At 33.5% G+C, this 16,057-nt stretch overlaps 1 protein-coding gene across 2 annotated transcripts in view; it reads right to left on the bottom strand.

Annotated features, from left to right (window-relative positions):
- LOC145671020 (diuretic hormone receptor-like) overlaps positions 1-16,057 on the bottom strand; it is a 1,407,723-nt gene that overhangs the window by 905,808 nt on the left and 485,858 nt on the right. For both annotated transcript variants that reach the window (XM_081739675.1, XM_081739676.1), the window contains exon 3: positions 3,246-3,284. The gene's annotated coding sequence lies outside the window, so the exon portion shown is untranslated. The remainder of the gene's footprint in view (positions 1-3,245; positions 3,285-16,057) is intronic.

Raw genomic sequence — 16,057 nt, 5'->3', positions numbered from 1 at the left:
GAAACCCCAACTTTTCTGTAAATTTAGCCTAATTTTGGGGATTATCTTTTAAAATTTTATTATAATTTATCCTAATATTGAAGTCGGACCCCTCCCGAAATAAATTACTGCATACGTGTCTCTGACAATTTTCAATATATTCGTTAAATAATAAAGTAAAATAACTAAATTAGGAGCAAAAAGCTTTAATAATAATAATAATAATAATAATAATAATAATAATAATAATAATAATAATAATAATAATAATAATAATAATAATAATAATAATTGAAGCGAGCTTAACGAGTTTCAACCGTACGACTCAACCAACGTTTGGGTGCCTGTTCGTTCGTCTGCTCCTCTCATAAAAGACATTTCATTTTAATGAAACTAGTAAGTGCCTTCTTTTAGCTCTGCGGAGTAACTATTGCTTGGAATATGAATCTGCAAAACATAAGAGGTAAAATTAACCAAATGGTGCAAGTTTCCACTTATATATATAAAACAATTTTGCAATATCAACTACGTGAATCTTGTCCCATAAAGAAGCCGAAACCCCTACACCGAAGAGCCCCCCGAGATTTGATCATTGTCCACACGGACTGAAATTGTCATTTGAAGCCAAGACTTTAATATGAAGCCAATAATTTCTTTAAAATAGACGGAAAATTCGGAAGTTATAAGCATTTTCATATTTTTGCCTTTTCCCATAAGGGAGCCATAGCCCCCTATACTGAAGAGCCCCCCCCCGGAGATTTGATCATTGTCCACTCGGACTGAATTTGTCATTTGGAACCAACACTTTAATACGAAGCAAAATATTTCTTTAAAATAGACGAAAAATTCGAAAGTTATAAACATGTTAACAATTTTGCCTTTTCTCATAAGGGGGCCGTATTAGCCTACACTGAAGAGCCCCACGAGATTTGATCATTGACCACTTGGACTGAAACTCTCATTTGAAACCAAAACTTTAATATGAAGCCAAAAATTAAACTTTTACATCAATTTAAACTGACTGGGTTCCGGTTCCCCCCACTATTGTTTAGTTTAGTTAAGTGGTAATTTGTGACAGCTTCACATCATCAAAAGAATGTTTCACTTCCCCTCCCCTCCCCCAGGAGTTCGTGCTGGATCCACCACTGGAATCAATAGACACTCTTCCTATTCTTTTTGTCACCCTTGATTGTGTAGGGGCTCCTTCGTACAAATAAAGAAGCGGCAATATTACAATCAAGGGGCGCTATATATTAGGTATTCTTTTAGTTACCTACCCCTAACCGCACAGGGCCATCTTTCGTAGAATAAAAAATATTACGTGATATTCCAATCATGAAAGGGGAGAGGATGCTGTAAATATATTTCTTATTCATTTTGTCTGTCCTGCTTATCAAAAATTACTTTCTATTGGAAGGGTACTGAAATGAGAGGGGCAAAATAAAAAAGTCGTACCCCCTCCTACATGGTTGCTCAAATAAGTACTAAAGAAAGCATTTTAAACTAAGATATTTAAGATTTAAACTAGGAAACTAAGATATCCTTACATTATGTAAGGATGGCATATTCAGGATTATTATTATTATTATTATTATTATTATTATTATTATTATTATTATTTGAATGTTTTTGGAGCACCGAAATTTTGTGAGACGAACAACGATATGTAGAGGTTTAAGATGGGTGGTCATAGAGGAGGAAAAACAGGATTTTTCTCTGTCTGACTCTCTAACGTAAAGATTATGTGCTGATGGTAAGAAGCATCATCATTCTGCAATAGGTTGCTTTTACGTAGAATATCAATTACTTGAGTTCTCCTCCTTGGGTCTACTTACCTTATGTAGTAAATTCAAAACAATTTCAATTCAATACAAATACATTGTAAAACTTTTCCGTAATTAAACATCTAGGGAAAATTAAACATTTAATAGGGACATATGTTATCAAAATATCCAAACACGTAGATAGAAGACTATCTAGTGAGAAATATTGTGAAACTTTATAAAATTCTCCAAATTAGAATTAACATTTACTGGGAAACATTCGTTATGCGCCAGCGAGCATATGGTGAGCAGTGAGCACAGGGGAAATAATTACGAAACTGTTTGCAAACAAAATTAGGGACGCTAGTGCAAGTGCGACAACGGCATTTTTTCTTTTTTTGGTATCGTCATGAGTTTTACACATACGTTACAATTTGATTCTTTCCCACATAAAAAATAAATAAAATAACCGTAGTGTAGTGATAAAAATGACAACGGCATTTCCAGGGGATCGAACCCGCTACCTTCAGCATACAGACTCGTTGCTTTAACTAACTGAGCTATTTGCTTTTTACGTGAACTGAGCCTGTTCCGGTAAAGACGATATTTCATTACGATCGTCCTACCAATTCGTCCTTTTCCATAGATAATTTCCACTATTTGCTCTATCTTTATGTTAATACTTAGCATATATTCATATATTTGGAGTTTGCAGATAATGCATATAATAAGACATACTAGAAATATTCGTTAAAAGTTTAGTTTGTAGATTTAATCCACATTTCTCTCAATGACATAGATGTCGCTGCTTCGTGTTGAAATGCAGAATTCCCTCGTGTTCTTGAAAATTTCCCACTTTAGCAGAGTTGGTAATTCTCGAGATTTCTGTCGATTTAATGTTTTTTGCTTCTAATTTCTTTATTTTAAGCTAATATCTAACACAAATATTAAAAACGGGTTTGTTATTAACCTGTCCTGCTGGGGAAACCTTCCGAAATTTCGAACATATAAAGAAAACGGAGATATTTTCAAAAAACTTCAAAATAAAGAGACGCGTCATTTATTTTGCTCATGGTAGTACATGACACCTTTTGTTATTGTGTGTGTATCATACGTTCTAACAACGTCTTTGTCAAACCATTTTGTACCGTGTCCTGCGAAAACGAACTAAGCGCCATTTTCTTACTTTTAAGAAAATTACGTTTAAAGGTTGATGTCCAGCATTAATGTAACCGTAATCAAAAGTGAAATTATGTTTCTTTTTCTAGAAAGATTTTGGTTTTCCTCTGTTTTCGATTGTGCAAAACGTTCTAATGCTTATCAGGAACCAATCGTCGCATTTACGTGGATTTTCAAAATTTGGCGCTTAGTTCACTTTTGCATAACACGGTACTTATGAATTTAACCAGATAAAAATTTATGATGAATTATTTATTTTAATTTTTTTTAAAAGTAAGCGTTTGCTTCTGATAGGTATAGCAATTAACTAAGAAATTAATTTACCTTTAACAGAGGCCAATTTCAGCAAGTCCTGAGTGCAACCTGCAAGGAAACAACATATACAGTATATTAAAGCTATGCTGGAAATAATAAAAAGGAAAAATCTAATTAATGTAAAGCTTATTTTGAATAGAAAATGCATACACCTAATCTACACATGCAGATAGATAAATGATTGGTTGATTAGCTGAATGGTAATATTTCTTATGAGTAATTATGCTACATGATACATGTTACTAGTATTCAGTGTGAAATTGACCGGGAATTGAACCCGACTACATTGCGCATAGAAGATATAACTTATTCGTACGTATTCAAAATATTCGTAGTCTGATTAACGTAACGATTGTTTACGGTTACTGTACCAGTGATTGTGCACTTTATAAAAAACACACACATTTGTTAATATGTACAATGTTGATTAAGAAAGTTTAACCACCCATCTTTTGTCAAAGGCGTCGTATTCTTATCTAGAGAAGGAATTAAATCAGGAAAGTACTAATCCTTTTTTTGTTCTACTAAGATCTTTATTTCAAGCTAAAATATTAACATTTTTTTTTACGTGCGATGTGAAAATATGGTCTTTTAAAGATATGTGAATGGCAACTTGCTTTAAACAAGACTATGAGTGAATAAGTACTTCGGCTATTCAAAATCCGCATACTAGCCCAAACAAGACTGTAATGCAACTGGCATGCCATATTTTTACGTGTATTGGAAGCATCTTTAGTCCTTGACGCCATTCTAAGACGTATATATAAGCCGCAACTAGCCTAAAAAGTATTGTCAGTATATAACGATAAGGTCTATTTTCTTTGTTGATTTCGTTTATTTATTAAGGGCAAAAATGCTTTACTCACTGGCACAAGCTATTCAGTAGTAGTAGAAGAAGAAAATGTAATATTTAAGGTCATAAAAATTGTTGTAACCAAGAAATTCAATGGAATCCCTGAAAAAATTTGATTTTTCCAAATTGATTGTGAGATCTACGTTTTAGAGGTGTTTCAGGACAATATCAAAGTTTTTAAAATAGCATTCGAATGTTTTTCCCATGATCAAATGTCATCCGCGTAAAAGATTATATTGGAATGAAGGTCTTGTCCTAATACTTGATTTAGGCAAGCGGCTAAAGCAGTGTTTCAATTAATCAATCTAAAAGTAACTCTGAGATTTGGGCAAAATTATTATCGATTCGTGCTGCCATTCCATCAAACTTGCTTTTCAGACTCATGGACAATTGCTTTTGCTTGATACTGTGACACTGTCCAAGTTGTTCCGTCCTAGCCATCTGAGATTGTTCTAATCGTTCAAATTTATTTCCCGTTTGTTCCATTTTGCAATCCAGTAACTCTTTCAACTGTTGCATGAAATTCTGAAGGTTCAAGTTAGTTATTTCAGAAGAGCGTTCGTCTGCTCTAATGTCTTGAACAAACTCCATCCTTTGGCTGGTGTATAACTTTTCCTGATTTCTCAATATTATATACCTCCGTTTTGGCTAGTCTTACTATACTTCAGATCTAATCCAAAGGTATTCCTGGGCGGAACCACCAGAATATATATAATATAATATTATATATATATATATATTGAACAAATTCCCAGATACCAGATAACTTTGCCATTTTACATAGGGAAATGTTAACAAAAGAAAGAAAAAAACAAGACAACAATAACAACAACATAGAACAGTGTCAAAAAAAAGAGTGTAAAAGTAATATTATTCCGTCAAAACTCGTTTAATTGCTCTTTCAAACACCGGGTAGCTTGAAAAAATGTCCACATCAGTTGTTACTTAATTATAACAGTTTGGTATTCTGTATTAAAAAAAGAGAGAGAGAGAGAGAGAGGGACCTCTCTATACAACGCCACAGTTCGTTTTAAGAATATCTATAGACAAAAAATTATTAACTATTTACACGAAGATCATTTATAGAATTATACTCCAGCTTTAAAAATTCATCTAACACCCTATATTTCACAATAATTGTAATTTACTTTACAATTCTGTAACACACGTCAGTCTTACATGGCGTTTTGATTCGTAATACTCCTGTGTTCTATGTATCAATCTTTACATAGTGACTAAACTGTTTACTTGGTAACCCAATCAATGTCATGACAATGGATAAACAATCATTTCTACCTAACAACTTAAAATTAAACATATAAAATCAACATGTTATGACCTTAAATATTACATTTTCTTCAACTACTTCTACTAAATAGCTTGTGGCAGTTAGTATAGCATTTTAGCTCTGAATAAATAAATGAAATTAAACAATGAAAATACAAGTTTTCATTGTAAGTATATAAGCTACAACTAGAAAAATAAACACACTGCTGAACAAGACTCACTTATTTAATATAAAAACACATTTACACGGGACCTTTCGATCAAGATCCTCATCAGACGTACACTCTGATGTGGATCTGATTAGGATCTTGGCTAGAAGATCGAAACGTCACATGTAAATGTGTTTTTATATTAAATAAGTGCAGTCTTGTTCATCAGTGTGTTTATTTTTCTGATTTTATTTGCAAGACGTATGACTATGATTGTGTGTAAGCTACAACTAATTTAGAAAGAAGTCTTTAGGAGGAAGAGAATACTATTTTGTGGGACCTTGAATCAAGAGTTGAGAGAAATACTCATAAATTACTCCGAAAGGTGGTTCAAAAATTAGGGATTTCTTTTCCGAATTTCACCTGCGGCACCCCTATCATTCATTACACGACTGAAAATAGATACACTAGAAAAATTTTAAATTTTTACAACAATTTTTAATGGTTGCGCAAGCCGATTGAAATTTTAAATACTATTGTTATATACACTTTGTCATATATATTGTAAGGATCCCCACATCACAACGCAAGCACATGCTCATAAACGACACGTGCTAATATTTGCAGATAAACAGACGATACACTAAAGAGGAAGACACGAAGAGAACCGAAAGAAGACGAGCCACCCGAAGAGAAGATATAAAAGAGGAACCACAGAGGAAGCAAGCATCAGTCGACCACTGATCACAACCTATCCTAATAACCCTGGAGACTGTTATGAAATGAAGGCGTTTTCCTAACCATTACTAAACCCTGGAGGCTGCTATGAAGCGAAAGAGTTTTTCTTAACATTACCGTACCTCAAGAAGGCTGCTATCAGCTGCAGTCTCCTAGAACCGCATCCTTGGACAACCCTGGAGGCTGCTATGAAGCAAAAGGGTTCCCCGTACGAAATAATATAACCTTCAACCTTGGTCATAATAGAGACCTTGTTAGAAGAACTTTTGTAAACACAAAAGAACTATTTTATAATAAAATAGGTGCAGAGTTAAATCTCAGCCCATTATTGACTCTACCTCTAAATCTTTCAACATATACATACATATTGTTATATACTTTGTTACATGTAATGATCGTTTCAAATCTTATTTGTTTTGGTTCATATAGTGATTATTGATTGTTTTATTTTATTGTAAATACTTGTTCATTTCATTTTAAGATTTGCTGTTACTAATTGTAAAATGTTATTATCAATTTTCAACTCAAATTTTATTAAAATGAGTCGATAAATTATGGTTTTCTGGAATACTAAATGAATCACTGGGCGGAAAGTGCTTTAAATTCTATATACATGCATTTTTATCTTTTTCTAAATTATTGATCGATTGATGGATATACAAGATAAACAGTGAAAGTTAATAAATGTAAAATCGAATTAATTTGAGGTTTAAAGGAATTTATAAGGTTATTTAATCAAACTGCCATAAAATATTGAAAATTTATATTCTTTTGTGCAGTAAATAAATATAGACGGTAAGACGTGTTTTGGAATATCGTTGAAATGTACCATAATATGAATTGCTAAGAGCTTAGCACCGCCTACTTCCGCATCCCAGATGATTCCCAATGCTAAATTATTAAGTTATATTTTGTACGAAATAAATTATTTTATTAAATAATATGGAGTTTCTTGAATATAGAAGGCTAATATTACAGCTTATGTTCAAACTACGAGATGGATGTCATGTACCAATACGTCGTTGTTTTAAAGAAATGAATGAGAAATATTATTAATAATTGAAGTATATACGTCGAATGCTTTGTAATAAATAATCAAGGTACTTGGTGTAGGAAGTAAAATGGTTATGAGATAACTGATGTATCCTATAATCCGGATCGTTAAAAAGCAGACAGCTGTAATATTGCCCTTGTATCCTGGTAATAGAAATAAACATTAGAATTTTGGAACCGAGATTTGGAATCTGTATAACTATGGTTATGATTGTTAAAGGCTGTGAATCTACTTCCACGCATGATATCCGGACCTGCTCGACTGGTTATAATTAGAATGGAAGTCCGAAATACAAATAGTATAAAAGTTAAAGTTTTCGTATGGCAATGAATGGTTGTTCCTATAGAAAATGGGTAGTACTAGTATGTGTTTTTAGAAAAATCAATTTTTAACAGTCACATACACACATTGATATATACATATTACACAATTATACATAAAAGCACATTATTGCTGATTGTATTTTCATTATTATAAACTTTGTAGTATTTATACACTTTCGCATACTGAGTTTACTTAGGGTATTCCTTGAACGGTATGGATATTGCTTCCTGTGTTCCGCAACAATTCGAAATATGTACTGTTTCTGTTCCTCGTCCTTTGTGATAATACCGTTATACTATTTTATGAGGGCATCTTCGCGTTCTGCGTGGTCTTTAACTACTTCATAACCAAGTAAGTAGACAGCGTTGGATTTCCATGTCTCTGTATTTTGTGCAACAAATGTTGTTCGAATACTCACACGTTGAAAAAACTGCATCGTGTTTTTCGTTACCAAATCTTGGCATCCTGTAGTGAAACAAGAGCATCTCAGGGTATATGCAGGCGTTTTGGAGGCTCAACATTACTAGTATCTGTGTTCAAGTTTTTCCACTATTTCTTGCTTTGTTTCTGCGGACAGTTCGTCGTCGAAGAACGCCAAGCCAATGAGTTCTTGGCTTCTCAAGTATCATACAAGAGATGACCACATTTTTTTTGCCTGGGCATTGTAAACTGCTGGATTGTCTGTTTCATTATTTATGAAGGATTTTCAGGAAGACTTTTGTATTACCATTGCTTTTATCTCCTCAATAATATTCCATGACCTCAACGCACCTAGTACGTCATCGGTTTGTCCAGTTTTAAATTTCAATTTTCAAATTTCAAGTTTCAGTCCAGGGACTCCGAGCAATTGAGTTTTTCCCATGTCAGATACTATTACAGGTAGGCGACTTCAGGTCCGAGTTTCCTTATCTGTTCCTAGTAAATAAGGGAGAGAGGGGGAATACCGAACACTTAACAATTTCGACCTTTTTCTGGAAGACCGTAAACCACGAACAAAAATTTCTAGGGTAAATGAAAGAATGATGTTTTGTGCTTTAATCGGATATAATGTTTGATTATTATTCTAAATAGTAGAAACTGCATGAGCAGTTATAGAGGACATAAAATAATTCGGATTTACTCCACTAGCGGGGTAAGACCGAACGACCTATTTATAGTAATGTAATGTATAGAAAATGACACTGTACACTGTACAATGAAACTGACAAAATATGAATATGACTGACAATATGAATATGAATATGAATATGACTGACAAAAGCCTATATGAATTTAACATATGAATGAAAACAAGTTACAGCATATCGCTTGGGGGTCGTCCACATATTACGTAACGCGGCAAAGGGGAAGAGAAGGTTAGACCTTGCATTACGAAGTGTGACAAAGGGGAGGGGGTTTACGTTTTCGCTACGTAACGTATGGTTTTTGCTGTAATTTTTATTTGTATTCTCAGGTTTATATGCAATCTTTTAAATAAATAATTTTATTCAGTTCTTTTCTTTTTTTATAAATATTTGAATAAACATTTCTACTGTTTTGGGAAATTGCGAACATATAACCTATATAAACTGGATCATGCAGAAGAGGTTCGAAGACGCTACTAGACAATACTATGACTGATGACGAATACTGCATGCATTACAATACAATAAAATTCAAAATAGCGTTACATAATATGTGGAGAGCCCCCTACCACTATTTTTTAATATCTGTTAATTAATAATTCGTAAATGTTTTTCTTTGTTTTTCTTTTTGGTGTTGGATATATATATATATATATATATATATATATATATATATATATATATATATATATATATAGTAGTATAAGATATTTCTCTCAAGTGTGATTTTGAAAATAGATATAATGGAGAATACTAGTGTTATGTCTTCTGCTATAGATCGTTTAGTAGAACCCCCCAAATTTTCCGGCAAATTGAACGAGTCAGTTCAATCATTTTTTAGTCATTTTGAGGATTTTTCTGTCCTTCATAAAATACGTGATATACAGAAACGTCATTTGTTGCCGTATTGTTTAGAAAATGGGGCTCGTGCTTATCTGCTAGCTTTACAATCAACCGCAGAATATGATAATCTCATGTATGTTCAAATTAAGAAGAAATTAATACAGGCTTATGAAGATAACATAGTTTCGCAAGTTTAAGAGCAAGAAATGAGAAATAGAGAAGAGTTAGATTCTGAATCTGTCCTAGATTACATTTTTCATAAGTGGAAATTAATACTTAAGTACGATCCGAAGATGCCAGTGACCGAACAACTTAACTTGATAATCGATGGGTTATTGCCTTCGTTTTATTCTGTAGTTGTAAGAAAATCGTATAAGACTGTTATTGAGTTAGCAAAGTCCTTAGGTCTAGAGGAAAGAGTTAATTTTCTTGTCAGCATGCGTAGTCAGCAATCGAAGTCCTTGGCAATAACAAACGAATACAATATACATCCTGTTAGTAATAATGCTATACAGCAAAAAGAAATTACTTTAGATGTTAATATTCAGAACGAAAATGAAATTGTAAGTCAGCCTGAAGAAAAAAATACATTGATAGCTCAGTTGGACGGTATCAAAGTCCAGTTACAAGATCTTGTGCAACGAACTGCGCTCGCAAAAGTTTCTCACGCACACAAAGGAAAATCTGTGTGTATACAATCTTATGAGCATTCGCGTTTGGAGCGAAGAAATCCCATTCATGCATCCTCTCCATCCTTTGCTCATTCGTTGCCTCCTGCTTCTGTCGATGTAGTCAATGTAAATGAGAATGTTAAATCGAATAATAGGAATAAAGTAGACAAGAATATGTGTAATAATGTTAGAAACAGTAAGCAATATTATGTTCCTATTCAATATGAAGCTGATTTGCCTCATGTTAAAGCATATATTGATAATAAGCCGCATTTATTTCTATTGGATTCAGGCAGCACTGTTAGCTTAATTTCTGGTAATAGTTTAAGTAATAAGCATAAAATACTCAAAGGAACGACTTTTATTCGTGGTATCACTGGAAATTCTCAAGGAAGTGATCAAATCGCTTTAGTGAAATTTAAATTAGGAGGACAGTATTTTACGCATCCTTTTCGAGTGTATAATAATTTTCCGTATAATAACATAATTGGCCAAGATTTTTTTAAAAAGTCATCTTGCAATGGTTGATCACAATAAGAATCTTTTTAGTTTTGTTAAATTTGGTATTCCTCCAAGAATTGAATTGCCGCCATACGTATCTTTTGATGAAATTTCTAACCATATAGCAAAATTATATAAACCTCAATTTTTAGTGGCTCGCTCTGTTGTTTTGCCTCCTAATTCAAGTGTTCAAGTTACATTAAACAAAGTAAATGATCTTGCAGGAACTCGCAATTTATTAGTTCCTAATGAGTTAATAGATACGCAGGCAGAAATTTTTGTGCGTAAATCAGTCGTAGACGAAATTCATCCGGTAATATCTGTGATTAATCCTACCAAAAGTAAACTTTACTTGAAAAAAGATGTTATTTTGGGTTCTGCCGAACATGTTATCAGTGATACCAACTTTAAGAAACAAATAGCACTAATAATAAGGTTCATCAAGTTAATGCAGTAGATACGAAATCTTTTCCTGAAGGTTATGATAAATATAGAGTAAATGTTAACCCTGAATTGTTGCCACATCAACAGCAGCAATTATATGACTTAGTAGAAGAATTTTATTCTAGTTTTTCTTGGAATGAATTTGATTATGGTTGTGCTAAGGGATATAAACATAAAATTGAATTAGTAGACAATATTCCAGTAAATCGACCCCAATTTTCGATACCATTTCATCTACGGGATGAGATCAAAAAACAAGTAGATATTTTATTGAAAAGTAAGATCATTGAACCTAGTATTAGTCCGTACAATTCTCCGGTAATGCTTGTTAAAAAGAAGAATGGACAGTATAGATTTGTACAAGACGCCCGTTATATTAACTGGAAAATGGTTCCTGACAGCTATCCGGTTCCTCCTATTCAGGATATTTTGACTAATTTGGCAGGACGCACATATTTATGTTCTAGCGACGTGTTTGGAGCATTCTTTAATATTCCGCTCACTGAAGAATCAAAACCTATTACAGCTTTTTCGATTCCGGGCGTGGAATCGTACCATTTTAATTTTTTGCCTCAGGGTGTCAAGACATCTACTAGTGGTATGAACAGATTAGTGAAACTCACCTTAGAAGGTCTTCCACAAGATAAAATATTTCCCTATGTTGACGATTATTTTTGGTCTAGTAATAGCTTTGATGAAATTGTGCAATTAACTCGTATGTTACTTCAAAGAATAAAAGAAATTGGTTTAAAGCTTTCCCCAGAAAAAAACAAAATTGGGATATTTTTCATTAGATGTTTTAGGTCACACTGTTAGTAAAGATGGTTTGTCTATTTCGAAACGAATAATTAACTCAATCTCCAACTATCAACGTCCCAAAACAAAGAAACAGGTCAAAAGTTTTTTAGGATTGGCTTCTTTTGTTCGTTCGTATTTACCTAATTTTAGTCACTTAGCTGAAGCGTTACTTTCCTTGTTGAAAAAAGACGCTTCTTTTCGTTGGAAGGACGCACAGGAGACAGCATTCAATAATATCAAACAAGCCATCATTTCAGCACCTTGTCTCATGAGATACAAGCCTGATTATCCTCTGTATCTCTATTTTGATGCCAGCAAACTCGCTCTTTCTGGACTAATCAGACAACCTCAAAATTCACCTGACGATACAAATCTAGTTCCCATTAGTTATTGTAGTCGTGCAACGTCTCCTAGCGAGAGAAAATTACACCCATATCAGCTTGAATTACTAACATTATTGTACTCATTACGTTCATTTAGGTATTTTCTTTTGGGACGTCATTTTTATTTGAAGACAGATTGTCATAGTTTAATTTATTTGAAGCAAAGAAAGAATGTAAGTAAAATTTCTAGATGGTTAAGTGAAATCGAATCGTACAATTTCACTATTTCACATATCAGTGGCTCCAGTAACGTAGAGGCAGACGCAATTTCACGTTTTTCTAACCCCCCTAGAGATTTGGAAGACGAGAAAAAGAATCAAGAAGATCCGAAAATTTTGTTTACTCAGACCACAAATTCATTTTCAATTTTAGATGAGTCAAATCTGGCAACAGAACAGCGTAAAGATCCGTTTTTTAAAGATATTTTTTCTTGGTTGGAACAGAAAGAAAATAGAAATCCTAAAATAGAACGCCAAGCATTATATTTTACTATTAAAGATGGAATTTTGTATAGAAAACAAAAAACTTCTCAAGGTATAAAATTTTTAGTTGCAGTTCCTACTTCCTTGCGTTATAAAGTTTTTAATGCTTGTCACACGTCTGCATTGGGATCATCTCATTCTGGCTATTCTAAAACCTATGATATGTTAATAAAAACAGTGTATTTTCCCAACATGAAAAAATATATATATCAGAAGTGTAAAGAATGTACGATATGTCAAGTATCGAAATCGAAAATTGGTTCTCCGTATGGTACATTGCTTACTTATCCCTCCGTTCCCCCCTTCTATCGCATCCACATAGATGTAGCTGGGAATTATTCCCCCAATAATATGTTAAATCACAAATATATGATAGTTGTAGTAGACAGTTGTACTAGATACATAATTGCAGATTCCCTTCCTGATGTTACAGCAAGTACTTTGGCTTCATTTCTTTATCACAAAGTAATTTTAAAGTTTGAAATTTTCTATGAAATTGTCTTAGATAAAGGCAGTGCTTTCACTAGTGGACTATTTAAAGAATTATGTGCTATGATTGGTACTAACATGCGTTTTGTAAATGTACATGGGCATTACAGTAATGGTGTTTGTGAAATTAGTATTAGAAACATAGAACAACGATTGAAATCAGCTTTATGTGACAAAGATTTAGGAGAATGGATTGACTTATTACAACCCATAGTTTTTTCGCTTAACGTCACCAAGAATTTATCGTCTCAAATTTCACCATTTGAATGTCTTTTTGGTTTCAAACCTAGGTTACTTCATCAGGCAATATTAAATACCCCGTGTCAATACGAGGATAATGCCGTTCGTTTACAGCAATTACAAGAGATTAGAGACAAAGCACAAGAAAATCTTTTCAAACGTCATAAAACGGCGACAAAATTTTTTGACAAGAGACATACGAAACCTGCTTTTAAAGAAGGAGAAAAGTTTGGATTTTAGACACCACAAGGAAAAAAGGTCACGCCAAAGCATTCAGCGGAAAGTTTGTTGGTCCAGGATAATTGAACGTGTGGAAAATCCAAATTCGTATTTTGTTAAGTATAAGACCGCCCGAGGATCTTACAAGATAGACAGCATAGCAGTTCAGAGATTGAAGAAGTTTTATGAGAAGGAAAACCCGGAAGAGGAAGACCACCTTGAAGACTCTGACGAAGAGATGCCTATCAACGTCTGCACGGAAGACCATACGATGAAAAAGAAGAAGACGAGCCCCCTAGACCATCAAGAACCACCAACTGAAGAGATCTTCAACCCCAGGAAACAATGTTTGGAAGAAGAAATTTTCATCCCTTCTCTTCATATTAAGGATGTTGTGATTGCCGAAAATCTACCGACGTGGGCAACTATAGGGAAGAATTCTACAGAAGAAAAACCGAAATTTGCTTGTAATACTGCCATCAATCAGAAGATTAGTATTTATAAAGGTAATATAGTGGATATAAAAGCAGATGCCTTAGTAAATCCAACGAATGAAACCCTAACTCCTTTAGGTGATGCAGATTCAAGACGCAGCTGGATCTGAATTTTTAGAAGAATGTTTGACCATATCATCATTGAAGCCAGGAGAAGCGAAGATTGCCAATGGTTATCGTTTACCTGCTAATTATGTAATTATGACGTGTGGACCACGGAATTCAGACAAGAAGATTTTACGAGAGACGTACAAAAATTGTTTTAAAGTAATGTTGGAGAATGACCTATCTACAATTGTATTACCTAACATTTCAACTGGAGCATTTAAATTTCCGAAGTTAGAAGCTGCCAAAATTGCCTTGGCTACAACAAGAATATTTTTAGAAGAACATCTTGATGACGTAAACCGTGTCGTATTTGTGTTTATGATAGAGAGAATTGGGACATTTATCAGCGATTACTCCCCATATATTTTCCCATTGATGAAGAATCTGTTAGTCCGTCTGTCCGCACGTAACTTGTATGTGGACTACTTTTCTTGAAGATTAGATTGAGCATAGGAACACCTTGCAGATGGTCGATGAACTTTCTTTTAGCACTGGCCACGCTTAGAAGTTAGTTTATCTTGGTTTTGATTTGTGCATCCAAATCCACCGGTGGAAAACTTCGAAAATTTAGAACACTTTGAAACTTGGAATACTTCGAATTTTGGAACACGCTGGTATCTTCAAGAATTGTACCATTTCGTTTGATTGGACAGCGCATCACTACAGAAGTTTCTTACTTTTATTTTTTTTGAAATGTGAGTATGTGAAGAATGAAGAAAATCTACGACACGCGTATGGATAGCTACTTCGATGGATATATTAAGAAGATGTAAGAAGATTGAAGTCAAGATTGCAAGAACCATGCTCTATCCCTTCAGATGTCTAGTATTCGATGCCCGAAGGGGACAAGATTTAAGAAGAAAGAAGATGAAGATAAGACGAACTTATATGTTAGTTAGGGTTGTAGGTTATATGTGGTGAATAGTTCTGTCGTGCTGATTTCATATAGTTTGATTACAGCCAGTATATGGGGCTATAACCATATCTTGGAATTCTTTTCCAGTCTACGGACGCTTTAAGCCTAAATAACTTAAAGCTCATTTTTCTCAAACTGAAATCAGTACCCTTCTTGTGCAGTCTAACTTTACTATCTTTGGTTAGCTAGATAGTATTACACCGTTTTTTCATTTCGCGTATTAGTCACGTTTGATATTGAAGTTATTTTCTGCATTAGAGGAACATGTATATATAGAGAGGTCTACATTAGTTTATACTATATTTATGAAATATTTATTTTATTATACGTATCTAAGTTTTGATAATCTGTGTTAGTGATAATTAAATTCAGTATTATTCCTACCTTTCAATTCCCTTCCCTGAGCACTAACGGAACTCTACACTAACGTTTTAAATACATGTCACTCACAATGATATTATGTAAGTACTAATGTTTATCTTTCTTTTTCTTACTTTCCATCTTCCCAGAGACGCTGTCGTCATATCTTCAGGTTACCCAGTGAACTACATGAACAATCTCAGAAATATACACTCAGCAGTTTGCGTCCGAGAATTAATTCAAAACAAACAATATGTCATACAAAGAACTCTTTTATTTTCAACAAACATTTTTTTTCTGGAATTTCTTCAAATTTTTTTTTTTATTTTTGTACTACGGAAAAT

The sequence above is a fragment of the Thermobia domestica genome, chromosome 15 (assembly GCF_964235325.1).
Source record: "Thermobia domestica chromosome 15, izTheDome1.hap1.1, whole genome shotgun sequence".
Classification (NCBI taxonomy): Eukaryota; Metazoa; Arthropoda; class Insecta; order Zygentoma; family Lepismatidae; genus Thermobia; species Thermobia domestica.
This window is presented reverse-complemented; position numbering and strand designations above follow the sequence as displayed.